The sequence below is a fragment of the Dermacentor andersoni genome, chromosome 4 (genome assembly GCF_023375885.2).
Source record: "Dermacentor andersoni chromosome 4, qqDerAnde1_hic_scaffold, whole genome shotgun sequence".
NCBI classification, from domain to species: Eukaryota; Metazoa; Arthropoda; class Arachnida; order Ixodida; family Ixodidae; genus Dermacentor; species Dermacentor andersoni.
The window spans coordinates 148,653,467-148,671,202 of NC_092817.1; the positions used below are offsets into that span (position 1 = coordinate 148,653,467).

The 17,736-nt window shown below is 48.0% G+C and overlaps 3 non-coding genes and 1 pseudogene across 3 annotated transcripts; all 4 read left to right on the plus strand.

The window, feature by feature from the left end:
• The first annotated feature begins 1,180 nt into the window (after positions 1–1,180).
• Positions 1,181–1,299, plus strand: TRNAL-CAA (transfer RNA leucine (anticodon CAA)). Its single transcript has 2 exons — positions 1,181–1,218; positions 1,254–1,299. It is a non-coding gene; the product is annotated as a tRNA-Leu (tRNA).
• A 4,955-nt stretch (positions 1,300–6,254) lies between these two features.
• On the plus strand, positions 6,255–6,373 carry TRNAL-CAA (transfer RNA leucine (anticodon CAA)). Its single transcript has 2 exons — positions 6,255–6,292; positions 6,328–6,373. It is a non-coding gene; the product is annotated as a tRNA-Leu (tRNA).
• Positions 6,374–6,451: 78 nt separating this feature from the next.
• Positions 6,452–6,570, plus strand: TRNAL-CAA (transfer RNA leucine (anticodon CAA)). Its single transcript has 2 exons — positions 6,452–6,489; positions 6,525–6,570. It is a non-coding gene; the product is annotated as a tRNA-Leu (tRNA).
• A 6,634-nt stretch (positions 6,571–13,204) lies between these two features.
• LOC126537994 (5S ribosomal RNA) lies at positions 13,205–13,323 on the plus strand (annotated as a pseudogene).
• The last annotated feature ends 4,413 nt before the right edge of the window (positions 13,324–17,736 follow it).

Sequence of the window (17,736 nt, forward strand, 5' to 3'; positions counted from 1 at the left end):
TTCATTGGACGTCCACGATAACCACTATTCGTCGAAAGGTGACAACCTGGCAGGGACGTGATCTCTCCATTTTTGCGAGAGCTAAGGCATGCAATACATTTCTCGCTTCGAAGCTTCTTTATGTTCTGCAGGTCTTACACTGCTCACGTGTCCATGTCCAGGCATTTCATAGAATATTTGCATGTTTTATTTGGCATTCATCATGGGAAGCCATGAGAAGGGACAACCTTTTTCTTCCGCTTGAAAAGGGAGGCCTGGGTTTTGTGCATTTGTTTGTGCGACAATTGGTCATGCGCTTATTTTACCTTAAAAATGTCCGTCATCCATTCTTGCTCGCAGTTAATCGAGCACGTCTTGCGTCACACCTCCCTTTTCTTTATGTCACGACAAACTTTGCTCAAGAACTACCGTTATGGGGCTTCCTAAAGGAACTTGTCGACACTATTTCCTTCTTAAAAGCCAGGTTCACCCTTGAATATTTGTTTACCGTTAATCGCACGTCGCTAAATGTAGCACTTATAGATAACCTTTTCCCTGAACCTCTGTACCGAAAGCCGTATCTCTCTCTATATGGCCAAGATGTTCTTTGCCGTGTCCGTAGAATGTGCATTGCGCCTGCAGCGAAAACGTTTTTCTTCAAGCTGCACACCTCCACACTGCCAGTTAAAACGTGGCTTCAGGAAAAAGGACTGTTCGTACCCTGGAATACAAATTGTAGACTTTGCAATCAACCCGAGACAATAGAGCATTGCTTTATACTTTGTCGTGACGCATTTCATTTTTTTTTTTCTCAAAAAAGACTTTCCTCTCACATGTTATGGTATCCGGTTCCTTCCTTTCAAAAAGACAGCAAGTAATACACCATACGATTTGTTTATGTTATTAGGACTTTATTCATTATGGAGAAGTCGAATGATAGACAGACATGCCGAGCCCCCTCGCTCGACAAGGTCTATCTTCCGTGAAGAGACTGCGCAAGTCCGTAGTGTGGTTGCTACATATGATCCCGTACCTGAATGGATTTCGCGTCTGGACGCTTGTGTTTGTTTGCCAGAATTTTGAACTGTCATTGGACTGCATACTGTGTGTGAATTTGTTTTGTATGCGTGTATGTTCATATGTAATGTAACTGCATTGATTTGACACTACCAATATTTCCATGCAATAAAGAAAAAAAAAAGTCAGGATGGCCGAGTGGTCTAAGGCGCTAGACTCAAGGGAAACCTTACCCAGCGATGCGGGTTACACGAGAATTCTGGTCCACGCATGTGGGCGTGGGTTCGAATCCCACTTCTGACACAATATTTTGCGTTTTTTTTTATACCGCGTGTTACGCGCCGCTCACTGCGCCCTCTTCCCATGAGACATACACAGTGTCATGATGGCCATTCTACTTCCGGCAGCCGAGCTGTACGGACGTGTGGATCATGGGCTCCGAAGGAGCGGCTTTTGCGGCCACCGGCCGCGGTAACAGGCTTATGGACGATGACGAGGAAGCGAGCTACCAGTTTATTTTGCCACCACTGCCCAAGGGACCTGTCGTGAAAAACACCGTGTTTTTGCATGGCGACGTGCGAGCGAGGCCCTATAGGGTCGAAGACTTCCGAGATGCACTCATCCCGACTGGATTGCTGCAGGAGGTCATGGCCCTTGGAGCCTACCAGATCAATCACGTATGGGCAGTCACCTTCTCGAGTGACGAGGCAACGAAAAGGATGCTGGCGTTGAAAGAGCTCAACGTGAAGGGGCGTCGGTGCGTTATCGTCGACCCTCAAGACCAACAGGTACGCCTCCGCCTTCATTGGCTGCTTTATTGGGTGGCGGACGAAGATATAAAGGCAGCGCTAGCGGCCTTTGGCAAGGTCGTGGAAGTGACGAGAGAACGATGGCGTGTCAGAGGCGTAGGCGACAAGGACTCAACGTCGCGGACCGTTCTGTTGAAGTTGAAGAGCGGGATGAAAGCCTGTTACCTCCCGCACCAAATCCGAGTTGCCGGTGAACTGGCCCTTGTCGTAGCGCCTGGACGGCCGATGCAGTGCCTACGATGCAAGGGTGTCGGACACGTCCGTCGCGAGTGCAAGGTACCGCGTTGCGCTCGGTGTCGCAGCTTTGGACACTCTGAAGATCAGTGTGTGCGCACGTACGCTGCAGCTGTGGGGCCACCAGCGAACGAGGCCGTCGCGCAGATGAGGATGGATGCTGCTGAAGCCGAGGACGCTGCCAAGGGGGCTGGTGACAAGGAGAGCGCCAGCAATGCAGAGGCGACATCGAAGGCAGCGAAAGATACAGATGTATTTATTACCCTCGAAAAGAAAGATGGGACGACAACGGGTCCTGCAGAAGAGCGGGCGAAAAGCAAGGAAAACTGCCTTGTAGTTGATGAAGCCGCATGCGAGACAGAAGGTGGGGATCCGCCCCCAACCAGCGACCCTATGGATACGAGCGGCAACGCTACCTCTAAGAGGCCGCTAGACGCTACCGATGGGAAAACAGCTGCAAAGAACCATGCCGACGGGCCACCTGCAAAGACAACTTTGACGAGAAGGAGCAGCTTCAAGCCCTCTCCAAACATTCATCGGGATAGGAAAGCCGGCGACAAGCCACAGCCGTCCGCGGACCACACCAGACCACCGGACGGTCCCGGAGGCGTCTAGCCGCTGGCTAGGCGTTGTGGTGAGCACAGTGCTCCGGGCCTCTCTAACTTTCTCGTATTAGCAATGGCAACCAACCCAACGCTTAGCTTAGGCACGCTAAACGTAAGAGGTCTGGCCGCCAAGCGTAAACAAAGCCAAGTGTACCGGATGATGGTGGACCAAGACCTCGACGTTCTGGCCGTGCAAGAGACAAAGGTTGTAGGGGAGGAGGAGACCCGGGGCATGGTGCTAAGGTTTACGTCTTTATACTACGCGGTAGTGAGCCATGCTAAAGGTGCGTCGGCGGGTGTTATTTTATTTATTAGGAAAGTTCCCGGCTTATCTATCGAAAATTATTTTTCATGCCCTTCAGGCAGGTTAGTGTACGTTGACTTTAATGTTGGTAATGATTCGTGGCGTGTTCTGTGTGTATATGCACCTAATGTTTGTGAAGAGCGCACTCTGTTTTTTTCATCCTTAAGGACGCACATTTGCATGAACAAAAAAGTGATAATTCTGGGAGATTGTAATTGTGTACTCCGAGATCGGGACAGAACAGGCCGAAGAACAAATGACAAAAGCTGCCATGTCCTCGCTGAATTATTAACCGATTTCGACCTAGACGACGTGGCTGACTGTCTGGTTGGAACACGCGAGGTTCATTACACACACTTCCAGGGCAATAGTCACGCGCGTCTAGACAGAATGTACGTGTCACTAGACGTAATACCCCTGTGTAACAGCTACGGTGTCACGCCTCTTTCATTCACTGATCACTGTTTGGTCAAGATGTATGTTGGACGCAAAGCAAAACACCACACTTTCACGTGGGAGTTGTGGAAAATGAATTCCAAATTGTTAACTGACGAGCTTTTTCTAAGCAAAGTACAGGAATATTTGAAAGAAGTGGGAAATAACGTGTTGCGAGTCACCGAAAAGTGGGAAAATTTTAAACAACGAATTAAACTAGCCGCCATCGATCGCTCCTGCAAAATAAAGTACGAAGAAAGAGTTAAAGAGAAAGAACTAAGGGTGGTGTTGGAAAAGTTAACGGCCTTAGAGTGCAGCCAACCGGGCGCATACAAAGACGATTTGCGTAGCATCAAATCGAAATTGGAGATATGCGATGAAGAGCGATATCGGGGAGCGATTATACGCGCAAGGGCAGAGGCTTTGACAGCAGATGAGGCTCCAACTAAACGTGCGCTCGGTCTTGAAAAGAGGCACGCACGGCGTAACCACGTAGATGTACTTGAAGTAGATGATCACGAAATAACCGACTGTGAGGACATAGCGCAAGTGTTTTTCCAGCACTTTCAACAGCTTTTTGCATCGAGTCCTGTTGACATAGATGCCTTTAGAGCCACGTTTTTGGGACGCATGCCGCAACTCAACGACGACACGAAGAACAGACTAGAGGCACCGATATCGGCACGTGAAGTGGAAAAGGCAATTGATGATTTAAAAACTGGAAAATCGCCGGGTCCGGATGGCCTTTGCGCCGCTTTTTATAAACAGTTTAAATCAGACTTGTCGCCTCTTCTCGCTGACGTCTTTAACGAAGCGTATGAAGTAAACGCATTGCTATATTCTTTCGGGGAAGCACACACCGTGCTCATCCCTAAGACCGACGAGCCTACGAAACTAAAACATGTAACGTCGTACAGACCAATATCACTCACCAACAATGATTACAAAGTATTCATGAAGATCATCGCTTGCAGGTTACAATCAGTAATGGAAACCATAGTAGGTAGTCACCAAACATGCGGCATCAAGGGACGTACTATTAGCACAAACATACACATAATGAGATCAATTCTGGAATGTTGTGACGCCTTAAGGTCGCGAGTTGCTATTCTCCAACTTGATTTGGAGAAAGCTTTTGACTGTGTTGCTCATGTTATTTTAATTGCCATTCTAAAACGTATAAATGTCGGGTCCATAATTACTGACGGGGTGGCCATGGCGTACCGGAACGGAAGTACTAAGCTTATAATTAACAAGTCACTGGGGGCCCCCATCAGCATTCAACGTTCCGTGCGTCAGGGCTGCCCAGCCAGCCCACTCCTGTTCTGTATTTATCTAGAGACTCTGTGTTTGGCAGTGATTGAGAACAAATGTATTCATGGGTTTACAATGCAAGCATCAGAAGTTAAACTTCTGGCCTATGCTGATGACGTAGCCGTGTGTTGCAATGACAAGGAGAGCGTTTTGCAAACGATAAATGTTGTTAAAAAATTTGGCGAAATCACTGGAAGTAGAGTAAACTGGAGCAAGTGCCACGGTATTTGGCATGGGGAGTGGCCTAAGACCCCCGCTATCTTTGCGAATGTCACGTGGTCGACAACGCCAGTAAAATACCTGGGTGTACCACTTGAAGCTTATAAACAGAGCGACGAATACTGGCAGTGCGAGCTTAAAAGGGTTAAAGAGAAGGCTGAGGCGTGGAGAGCCGAACACCTTTCAGTATTTGCCAGGGCTACAGTGTGCAACTTGTTTTTCGTAGCTAAGCTATGGTACGTGATGCAATTCATTTTTTGTAACAGAGCCAATGTACAGAAATTGCACAGAGTTTTTGCCGTGTTTGTGTGGGGTTCTGGATGGGAGAGATGCAGCCGCAACAATCTTTTCAGACGGGTCAAAGATGGAGGGCTAGGGCTGGCCCACCTGTTTGTGAGGCAATTAGTCGGACGGTTCTTTTTCTTCAGGAACAATGATAATTCATTTCTTCAATCGGTTTGCAAAGTTAGACTTGCGCATTTGTTACCCGAGTTTATTATAAGCTCTGAAAGTGTACCCGGTGGCAGTGTTCGGATTCTATAAGGAAATTGTGCTGAGTGTTCGTTTCCTTGCTGTACGGTTTTCCAAAGAATATTTGTTTACGGTCACAAGAAAAAGGCTGCGCAATGATCTATTGGACAGCCTTTTTCCCTCACCTCGGTACCGAACTATGTACAGTCGAGGCCCAGGCCAGAATGTTTTCAAACGTGTTAAAAAAATGCATGTACCGCCTGGTATGAAAATTTTCTTTTTCAAGCTACACACAGGAACACTATCAGTTGCAACGTTTTTAGAAGAAAGGGGCTTTTACATGCCATGGGGCTCAGATTGCTTCATATGCAAACAACCAGAAACAATAGACCACGTTTTTTTACACTGTTGGGCGGGGGTTTTCTTTTGGGATGTTCTACAGCGAACAATAAAGAAAGAATTTCCTCTTGATCCACATGGCATAAGGTATCTACCGATAGATGACGAGGACGGAACACCTTTCGATCAGATAATGTTAACTGGCCTCTACTGTATATGGCGAGCCCGCATGGCTGGCTTCTATTGCGATGCCGATGCGAGACCAGCCCGTGTTTTCTTTCGAGAACAAATAACACGTTTTCTTGATGTGCTTGCTACACATGAGTGCCCACCGCCTTGGATGGCCAGGATAGAATCCCTGGCTAATCTTAAAGAATTTTAAACAACGCCAGCTCACATATAACAGGCGGCTTTTACTTATTATTTTTGTTAACGGATGAGAAGTTCATCTGTCTGTGTATATATGTTCCTTATGTTGTCCTTCCGATGTACTGCTGATTACCGGCAATAAAGAAGAAAAAAAAAAGTGTCAGGATGGCCGAGTGGTCTAAGGCGCCAGACTCAAGGGAAACCTTACCCAGCGATGCGGGTTACACGAGAATTCTGGTCCACGTATGTGGGCGTGGGTTGGAATCCCACTTCTGACACAATATTTTGCGTTTTTTTTTTTATACCGCGTGTTACGCGCCGCTCACTGCGCCCTCTTCTCATGGGACATACACCGTGTCAGGATGGCCGAGTGGTCTAAGGCGCCAGACTCAAGGGAAACTTTACCCAGCGATGCGGGTTACACGAGAATTCTGGTTCACGTATGTGGGCGTGGGTTCGAATCCCACTTCTGACACAATATTTCGCGTTGTTTTTTATACCGCGCGTTACGCGCCGCTCACTGCGCCCTCTTCTCATGGGACATATGCAGTGTCAGGATGGCCGAGCCACTTCCGGCCACCGCAGTGAACGGTCGCGGAATGTTTTGCTCCGAAGGGGCGGTTACAGCGGCCCAGCAGGGCCGCGGTCTCAGGTTGAACGACACACCGAAGGATGACTACCAGGTTATTTTGCCGCAACTACCTACAGGATCGACTGTTACAACGACCGTTTTTTTGCACGGAGACGTGAAGGCGAGGCCCTACCGAGTCGAGCATTTCCGTGAGGCACTTGACTATTTGCAGCTGATGCCAGAAGTGGAGGCCCTCGGTGCCTATCAGATGAACCACGTCTGGGCCATCACTTTCAAGGACGAAAAGGGCAAACAAAAGATTTTGTCTGCTCCAGCCTTCAGCGTAAAGGACCACCGATGCATGGTAATAGACCCTCGAAATCAAGACGTCAGGATGAAGCTGTATTGGCTTCTACATACGACTCCGGACGACGAAGTCAGAGGCGCCCTGGCGCCTTTTGGCAAGGTCAGCGAAATTTCGAGGGAAAAGTGGCGCGTTGCAGGCTGCAACGACAAAGGCTCCCACACGCGCCTGGTGTCCTTACGGCTGAAGGTAGGCGTTACCGTGGAAGACCTAGCTCATCAACTTCGCGTCGGGGAAGACCATGCGCTCGTGCACGTCCCAGGCAGACCCCCGCTCTGCCTCTGGTGCCATGGCACTGGTCACATACGGCGCGAGTGCCGAGTTCCACGTTGCAAGCACTGTCGTCGCTATGGCCACGACGAGAGTCAATGCGCGCGTAGCTACGCCAGTGTGACCGGAACTGGGTGAAGCGACACCGTCGATGAGCACCTCATGGACCAAGTCGACGCGGAGGAGACCGTCAGTGGAGGCGAGAAGCTGACAACGTCGGGTGCCACGCCTTCTGTCCCATCCCAAAACAAGGGACATATGAAAGCTGCGGCCAGTGACAATGGTAAGAACGACGTACCACAGGATACGCCAGAGGCTGAGAAAACCCCTAGCAACTGTGCTGCCGTTAGCGAAACAGTCGAGACGGAAGAGAGCGGAACCGCAATGGAGGACATCAACTTGGAAGAAGGAAAGACCAACCCTGGCGTCGCCGTCTCAAAGAGACCACGGGAAATTACCACCGAAGACGACAACCGCGAGAAGGTCAACGCCGGTGAACCGCCCCAAAAGGCAGGGTTCCACGGTAGGGCTCCCCTGAAGGTGAAGCCCAACGTGCCTCCAGACAGGAGGACTACACCGACAGGGCCTCCGCGTTAGCGGAGAGCACTGTACGAGGGATGACTTTACTGCTAGACTGGAGCGGGACGCGCAGCACGATACGTCGCCATGCCTACCGACAAGGAAAACACCTCGGCTTCGCCATGCTTGACGAAGCACCCCGAATCAGTGCGAAATAACAGTGTAAGTGTGCGTCCTGTCAATTCGGCACAATCACCCAGCGGTCCGCTTGACCTTTCGCTTTCTATGAATTCAACGTCCTTATCGGCATTAAGAATAGGCACGCTAAATGTGCGCGGTCTCACGGCAAGAAAGCGGCAAGTGCAGTGAAGACGTCTGCTAAAAGAAAATACCATCGATATTCTAGCCTTACAGGAATCAAAAATAGACAGCGAGGAGCAGGCGGACCGCATGGTCCAAACTTACGCATTAGATTTCAACGTTTGTGTTTGCCATGCCGTTGGAAAGTCTGGCGGTTGTGCTGTCTTTCTGAAACGAGGTATCGGAATCGTTGAAGAGGGTGTTATCACCTCTGATGACGGACGCCTAGCATTGTGCGACTTTTATTTAAACCAAGTACAATGGCGAATTGTATGTGTGTACGCGCCGAACCAAATTTCAGAAAGAAAAGTTTTTTTTTGATCATGTCGCTGGATTTCTAAAGTGTGACAGGCAAGTCATTTTGCTTGGCGATATTAATTGTATTTGCATGCCCGAAGACTCAGTTAAGAATGAACCAGTACGGGACAAAAGTGCCCTACAGCTTAAGGCGTTGGTGGATGAATGTGGCCTTGTTGATGTAGGGGACATATCCCGTGGAAATCAAGTGCGATTTACCCACTTTCAGGGCGAAAGCCACGCACGATTAGATCGCGTTTATATCTCTTCGGATGTTATGTCTATGTGTTGTAACTATGCTGTGAAACATGTTAGTTTTAGTGATCACAGCTTCGTAATGTTTGAAATAGGTAGAAAGCGCAAAGTCTCTGCATTCAACTGGGAACTGTGGAAATTAAAGGAAGAGCTCTTAAACGATGACACATTTGTCCAAATAGTACGCGAGAAATTGGAAAGAGTGTCCACGAGTCACACAAATTTCATTGAAGCTTGGGAACAATTCAAGTGCGAAGTTAAACTAAGTGCAATAGACAGATCATGCATAATACGACATAAAGAAAAACAAAAGGAAAAAGGACTACAGTGCACACTTGATTTCCTTTTGAAAGCAGAGACTACAATACCGGGTTTGTTTAAAAGTGAAGTCGAAGATGTTAAAACACAGATGGAACATATGGAAGAAGAAAAATCTAAAGGCGCTGTTATTAGAGCGCGTTCAGAGAGGCTTTGGTTAGGCGAAAGACCAACTAAGAGGGCGATTGGTGAAGAAAAAAGATATGCAACAAAAAACGAAATAAATGAAATTCGCTACCAAAACGAAGTCTGGACAGATAAGAGCGTCATTGAAACAGCATTTGTAGAGCGATACCGTAGTTTGCTCGGCAATGAAGAGCAAGTAAATGATATATTTATAAACGACTATGTTAAGCAAATGCCAAGGCTTGACGAGGATATTAAACTAGAGCTTGAAATACAAATTACTAGAGATGAAATCAAACAAGCAATTGAAGATTTGAGCAAAGGAAAAACGCCTGGGCCAGATGGCCTCGGATCAGCGTTCTATAAAGTTTTTAAGAATGAAGTAGCAGAAATACTATACCATATGTTATAGAAGAAGCCTACGATAGCAAACAAATGCCTCCATCGTTCAAACTAAGTCACGTAGTTCTAATTCCTAAAACCGATGAATCTTCCAAATTGCAGTCAGTAGAGTCTTATCGGCCCGTAAGTTTGACAAATGTAGATTATAAGATCTTTATGAAAGTAGTAGCAAGAAGACTCCAGTCAGTAATTACAGCTATAGTTGGCCCACATCAAATATGCGGGATTAAAGGACGAAGCATATTCACAAACATACATACCACCAGAAGCATACTAGAAGGTTGTGACGCTTTTTCCGGAAAGATAGCAATGCTTCAACTAGATCTAGAGAAAGCTTTCGACAAAGTCGCACATGGCGTACTGTTCGCAGTACTAGAACAAGTTAACGTAGGCAGCGTAATAAGTGAAGACGTGAAAATGGCATATAAAAACTGTACTACTAAGCTTATCATTAACTAAAACCTTAGCGAAGGAATCCCAGTAAGGTCTAGTGTGCGCCAAGGATGCCCAGCCTCAAGCCTGCTATTCGCCATATATCTTGAACCGTTCTGTTTAAATATTCTGAACAACAAAACGATATGCGGCTATCGCTTCTTAACGCACGAAATAAAAATCCTCTCATACGCAGACGACATCGCAATCTTTTGCCGAACTAAAAAAAGCATCGAAAGTGCCATTAAGGAAGCAAAACCTTTGCAGCCTAACTGGAAGCGCCATTAGTTGGCAAAAATGCCTAGGATTCTGGCACGGTGAATGGGACGAGAGGCCGACACAATTCGAAGGTATAAGGTTTACTGATACGCCGGGCAAATACCTTGGCATTCCTTTGGAACACTATCGCGGAAACAAAGACCAATGGGCGGGTGAAATTGACCGGGTTAAATCCCAAACAACAAAATGGGGCGGACGCGATTTCTCAATCTTTACACGTGCAACTGTGTGTAATATGTTCATCGTAACAAAAGTTTTCTATATGATGCAAGTGCTTTGCATGGCAAGGATGTCTGTGCAAAAGTTACACAGACTGTTTGCTGTTTTTATCCGGGGGTCGAACTGGGAGCGTACTAGTCGTCTGAACTTATTTCAGTTGGTTAAAAACGGAGGGCTAGGCTTATCGCATTTATTTCTTAAACAAGTTGTTACACGGTTCTTTTTCTTGAGGCAACAGAACGATGCTTTCCTGCAGAGTATTTGTCAAGTGTTTTTGAGCCAGGCATTACCTGAATACATAGTGTCATCGTATTCTACTAATCATGTTCCATTGAAAGGGTTTATGAAAGAAGTCGTTGATGCTTTTCGTTTTTTGAAAAGCCACTTTTCGACTGAATATCTCTCGGCTGTAAAAAAGAAAAAATTGTACAGAGACTTGCTTGATGTGATGTGTCCTGTGCCGTTCTATCGTTCCTTATATGTACTAGGACGAGAACGTAATGTTTTCATCATCATCATCATCAGCCTGATTACGCCCACTGCAGGGCAAAGGCCTCTCCCATACTTCTCCAACTACCCCGGTCATGTACTAATTGTGGCCATGTTGACCCTCCAAACTTCCTAATCTCATCTGCCCACCTAACTTTCTGTCGCCCCCTGCTACGCTTCCCTTCCCTCGGAATCCAGTCCGTAACCCTTAATGACCATCGGTTATCTTCCCTCCTCATTACATGTCCTGCCCATGCCCATTTCTTTTTCTTGATTTCAACTAAGATGTCATTAACGCGCGTTTGTTCCCTCACCCAATCTGCTCTTTTCTTATCCCTTAACGTTACACCTATCATTTTTCTTTCCATAGCTCGTTGCGTCGTCCTCAATTTAAGTAGAACCCTTTTCGTAAGCCTCCAGGTTTCTGCCCCGTACGTGAGTACTGGTAAGACACAGCTGTTATACACTTTTCTCTTGAGGGATAACGGCAACCTGCTGTTCATGATCTGCGAATGCCTGCCAAACGCACCCCAGCCCATTCTTATTCTTCTGATTATTTCACTCTCATGATCTGGATCAGCAGTCACTACCTGTCCTAAGTAGATGTATTCTCTTACCACTTCCAGTGCCTCGCTACCTATCGTAAACTGCTGTTCCCTTCCGAGACTGTTAAACATTACTTTAGTTTTCTGCAGATTCATTTTTAGTCCCACCCTTCTGCTCTGCCTCTCCAGATCAGTGAGCATGCATTGCAGTTGGTCCCCTGAGTTACTAAGCAAGGCAATATCATCAGCGAAGCGCAAGTTACTAAGGTATTCTCCATTTACTCTTATCCCCAATTCTTCCCAATCCAGGTCTCTGAATACCTCCTGTAAACACGCTGTGAATAGCATTGGAGAGATCGTATCTCCCTGCCTGACGCCTTTCTTTATTGGGATTTTGTTGCTTTCTTTATGGAGGAGTACAGTGGCTGTGGAGCCGCTATAGATATCTTTCAGTATTTTTACATACGGCTCGTCTACACCCTGATTCCGCAATGCCTCCATGACTGCTGAGGTTTCGACTGAATCAAACGCTTTCTCGTAATCAATGAAAGCTATATATAATGGTTGGTTATATTCCGCACATTTCTCTATCACCTGATTGATAGTGTGAATATGATCTATTGTTGAGTAGCCTTTACGGAATCCTGCCTGGTCCTTTGGTTGACGGAAGTCTAAGGTGTTCCGGATTCTATTTGCAATTACCTTAGTAAATACTTTGTAGGCAACGGACAGTAAGCTGATCGGTCTATAATTTTTCAAGTCTTTGGCGTCGCCTTTCTTATGGATTAGGATTATGTTAGCGTTCTTCCAAGATTCCGGTACGCTCGAGGTCTTGAGGCATTGCGTATAGAGGCTGGCCAGTTTTTCTAGAACAATCTGCCCACCATCCTTCAGCAAATCTGCTGTTACCTGATCCTCCCCAGCTGCCTTCCCCCTTTGCATAGCTCCCAAGGCTTTCTTTACTTCTTCCGGCGTTACTTCTGGGATATCGAATTCCTCTAGATTATTCTCTCTTCCATTATCATAATGTTTTGAGTCGCGTTAAAAAGATGCCTGTTAGAGCGTCGACCAAGACGTTTTTCTTCTTTCTTCACACCGGCACGCTCCCTGTAAAACCCTGGCTTAAAGAAAAAGGTATTTTTGTCTCTTGGAGTACTAACCGTACAATATGCAATAAGCCCGAAACCATCGAGCACGTATTTTTAGACTGTTCAGACTCTGTTTTTCTGTGGGACATTTTACAAAGCACACTCAAAAAGCAACTTCCACTTACACCTCACGGGATTCGATTTCTGCCGTTTGATCAGACAGGGGACGTGCCGTGTGATCTCCTGATGTTGTTGACAATGCACAGTGTATGGAAGACGCGAATGGATGTAAGACACGAGAATGTTAAATCACAACCGTCAAAAGTGTACTTTAGAGACGCTATTGTGTACGTCCGCGACGTCTACAGGACACTTTCCGATCCTCCTGAATGGCTACCTGTTTTTTATCAGTTGCTAACCCAAGAGCCGTACTAACCTAACAACACGAGACAAAGTACGAGTCTCGTTTTTAATACAACCTAAGTGTATGTATGTCGAATGCCAGCAAGAATTCCTGTCCATTGTACGAGCAGAAATCCAGCAATAATGAAAAAAAGAAAGAAAAAAAAAGAAAAAAAATCGGCCATACCATGCTGAATACGCCGGTTCTCGTCCGATCCCCGAAGCTAAGCAGCATTGGGCTCGGTCAGTACTTGGGAGGGAGACCACCTGGGAACACCGAGTGCTGATAGCACCTTTCTTTTTAATTTTTTTTGGCCTGTACTTCTTTTTTATTATTATTATTATTTTAGTTGGCATGTTGTGCATGTAGGCGTAAAGATTTGGTGAGTGGACGCGTTGGCGAAATATAAACACTCATCATCCGCAGCATCTCGATCGTGCGTCAACATCGACGTGAGCTTCGCGCGCGCAAATTAAAACAACACGAAGGACGTGGCATGATATTACGCGGAGTAATATGGCGACAAAAAGTGTCACTAATCGCGCAAATCATTCGCATAAACTGCTAACTGCATCGCTATTACACGCATGCAGGTTGATAACATCACATAGACGGCAGCACATTCCAAGCCACATGTACAAGCCGCGGAAAAACACACACAACGTGTTACGTCCACTCTCTTCTGCATAACTCGCACACGCAATTTTCTCTTTTCTAGCGCGGATCAACAAAATGAAACCACGTAATGAGACGTTTCCGTAACCCGTAAAGACTATTCATTGTAGCTGTAGAGAGCCAATGCTCATTTTTAGATACATGCAACATCGGAAACCTTCGTTTCTCGCCATCGGCCATACCATGCTATGACAGAGCATGGTATGGCCAATGGCCACACCATGCTCATTCTACTTCCTGACGCGCTAGCGAACGGACGCAGGATCATGAGCTCCGCTGGAGCGGCGTTTGCGGCCCTTGCCGGCCGCGGAAACAGGAGCAGCGTCGAAGACGAAAAGGACTATGAGATCGTGCTGCCTACTTTGCCCACCGGTCGTGTTGTTTTAAACACGTTGTTCTTGCACGGGGACGTGCGGGTGAGGCCCTACAGGGTCGAAGATTTCCGAGACGCCCACGCCAACGCTGGTGTGCTCCCCGAGGTCGTGGCGTTGGGAGCGTACCAGATCAACCATGTGTGGGCGGTGACGTTCAACAGCGCCGAAGCCACAAGGAAACTGGCTTCTTTCAAGGAGCTGCAAGTTAAAGGCCGCCGCTGCATTGTCATTGACCCTGAGGACCAGCAGGTTAAACTGCGCCTGCATTGGATGCTCCACGGGGTGCAAGATTAAGACATCCGGACTGCTTTTGCGGCGTTCGGGAACGTAACCGAGGTGACGCGGGAGCGTTGGCGCGTCCAAGGCATGAGAGAGAAGGGCTCGACCACGAGAACCGTGCTGCTCAAGCTCAAGCCGGGAATGAAGGTGGACGACCTGCCCCACCAGGTTCGAGTCGCCGGTGAGTTGGCCCTTGTGGTGGTACCCGGGCGGCCGATGCAGTGCCTGCGCTGCCATGGCACGGGCCATGTTCGCCGCGACTGCAAGGTGCTCAGGTGCTCGAAGTGCAGACGCTACGGACACGCGGACGCTGACTGCGTCCGTACCTACGCGTCGGCTACCGGGCTGGGAAAGACGGACGAGGTCGCGGAACTCATGGACGTCGTTGAAGCCGAGGATGCAGCGAGGGGAACGGACGAGGCGGGCAAGCAGACGGGGCCACTCGCCTCGTCAGCGTCTACCGGCGGCGACGCCCTCACTGGGGATGGTTCAGCGAGCCAACAACCAGCGGATGACTTGCCTAGGTCAAACGAGACAACCGGAAAGGATGGGGAGAACACTCCGGAGCCCAAGGTCGTCGAGCCAGAGGGTCCGAACGAGCTGCAACCGGACAAGAGTGGTGCCCGCACGCCGACCAGCGTCTCCGCTGCGGCGAAGCGTTCCCACGCCCAAACCAGCGCCGACGGTGACCACACGGCGACGCCTGGAGCCGAGGAGCCCCCGGCAAAGGCGCCTCAAGGCCGGCGTTCATTGTTTCGGCCGCGCCCTAACGTTCCGGTAGACAAGCGTGCCGGAAATTCGGAGTCCCTAGGACACGCTCATGTTCTTCCGCCGGACCGCACTGGCGGCGATGGCGGCGTCTAGCCTCGTGCTAGACGCGAGAGGTAAGCATCATATCGCCGGTCTCTTCCTCTATTGTTAAAATGGCTGCAACGTGTCCGTTGAAAGTCGCTACTCTAAATGTTTGAGGACTGGCAGGGAAAATAAAGCAAGGCCAGCTTTACCGGCTTATAACGGAGCACGACATTGATGTGCTAGCCGTGCAGGAGACGAAAGTCGACGGTGAAGAAGAGACCGGCGTTATGGTGCGGCATTTCACGTCTAGGTTTTCTGCCGTAGTCAGTCATGCGGTGGACACATCCGCTGGCTGTGTCCTTTTTGTTAAGTTGCCGGGGCTAGAGGCACATGCAATTTATTCGTGTGTGTCGGGCCGGTGTGTTGTCGTCGATTTTTCGTTCAACAACAACCAGTGGCGTATTGTGTGTTTGTACGCGCCCAATAAGGTGGATGAAAGGGCTAAGTTTTTTCACCACATTGAAGAGCGTCTATGCAAGGGAGGACAGCCCATAGTAATGGGCGATTTCAACTGTGTCCTTAGTGCGCGGGATAAAACAAGCGTTCGTGCGTTTAGAGACAAAAGCACTGAAGTGTGGTCGCGAATCGTTGAGAACTGGGACCTAGAGGATGTGGCAGAGTGCCTCGAAGGAGCGCGTGCTGTAAAGTACACACGATTTGAGGGCTCTAGTCATGCACGACTCGACCGCATTTATGCGTCTGTTGACATCATGCCGCAGTGTAACAGTTACGAGGTAGTGCCAGTGTCTTTTTCTGACCATTGTTTGGTTCAATGCTGCATAGGAATTCCAAAGCGAGGTAACGCTTTCTCATGGGAAACTTGGAAATTAAATAATAAGCTTCTTGAGGATGAACCGTTTAACCGAGCAGTAAGAGAAGAAATAACGAAAATAGACCCCAGTAAAAACCTTCACGTATGGCAGCAGTGGGAGCTGAGTAAGGAAACCCTAAAAATAAAGGCAATAGAGAGGGCTACCTGTATTCGTTACGCAGAGAAACAAAACGAGACCAAGTTAAAGGCACTTCTTCATAAACTGCTCAGGCAGGAATCTCAGGCGCCGGGCAAATGGATAGAAGACATAAGAAAAGTGAAACAACAGTTAGAGCAACTTGAAGACCAACGCTATCGGGGAGCCCTGGTGAGGGCAAGGGCTAAAGACACAGCTGCAGGTGAAGCACCTTCGAAACGAGCGCTAAGGTTAGAAAAAGCACGCGCTCAAAGGAACCACATCGACGGAATAGAATGGCGCGGGACCTTATAACAGACACAGACGACATCAAAGCAGCTTTTCATGAGCATTACCAGGCGCTATTCTCGTACCACAAAGTAGACGCTACCACATTTGGGAATGAGTTCTTGCGTGCTATACCCCGACTGGACGACGAAAGAAAACAAAGATTGGAACTGGAGATAACAGAATCCGAAGTTGAACAGGCCATAGACAACTTAAACCCCGGAAAATCGCCTGGGCCAGACGGCTTTAGCGCCGCTTTTTATAAAGAATTTAAGCACGAAATTAGCCCTGTATTGAATGTAATCTTTAACGAAGCTTGCAAATGGAACACAGTGCCTCCGTCTTATGGGTCGTCACACACAGTACTCATTCCTAAAACTGGTGATGGAGCGAAATTAAGATCTGTTACGGCGTATCGTCCCATAGCACTCAGTAAATATCGAGTATAAAATCTTTATGAAGATATTGGCGCGAAGATTGCAGTCAGTGATAGAGGACATCGTCGGGCCTCACCAGACATGTGGGATTAAAGGCCGGACTATTGTTACTAATATTCACAAAGCGCGCAGTGTACTTGAGTGCTGTGATGATTGTAATAGTCGGATTGCCATTTTACAGAGTGACCTCGAGAAGGCTTTTTATTGCGTGGCTCATGAAATCTTGTTTGCCGTTTTAGACTATGCCAATCTCGGATCTGTAATCTGCGAGTGGGTCGCCCTGGCGTACCGTAACTGCACGACCAGATTGATCGTGAATAAGAGTTTAGGGGCTCCCATCAGCCTGCAACGTTCTCTGCGTCAGGGCTGCCCCCTCAGCCCTCTGTTGTTTTGTATCTACATTGAAACCCTGTGTATGAAATTGATTGAAAACAATAGAATTACGGGATTTAAGCTTCAAGCAGTTGAAGTGAAGCTGCTGGCTTATGCAGATGATGTCGCTGTTTTTGCGGAGGATCAGGGGAGCATAATTGAGGCTGTCAAATGTGTCCGTAAATTTAGCCAAGTCACTGGTAGTGGAGTTAACTGGTCGAAGTGCCTAGGGCTCTGGCATGGATCGTGGCCAACGAAGCCAGATCATTTTGCCAACGTGCATTGGCTGACGACCCCAGGCAAGTACTTGGGCGTCCCGCTTGATGCCTATCGTGATAGCGAGCAGTACTGGAAAGGGCAGTAAGCTTTGGCACGTAATGCAAGTATTGCAGTGTTCAAGGTCAAATGTTCAGAAGCTACACAGGATTTTCGCCGTCTTTGTCTGGGCGTCGGAATGGGAGCGCTGCAGCCGGACCA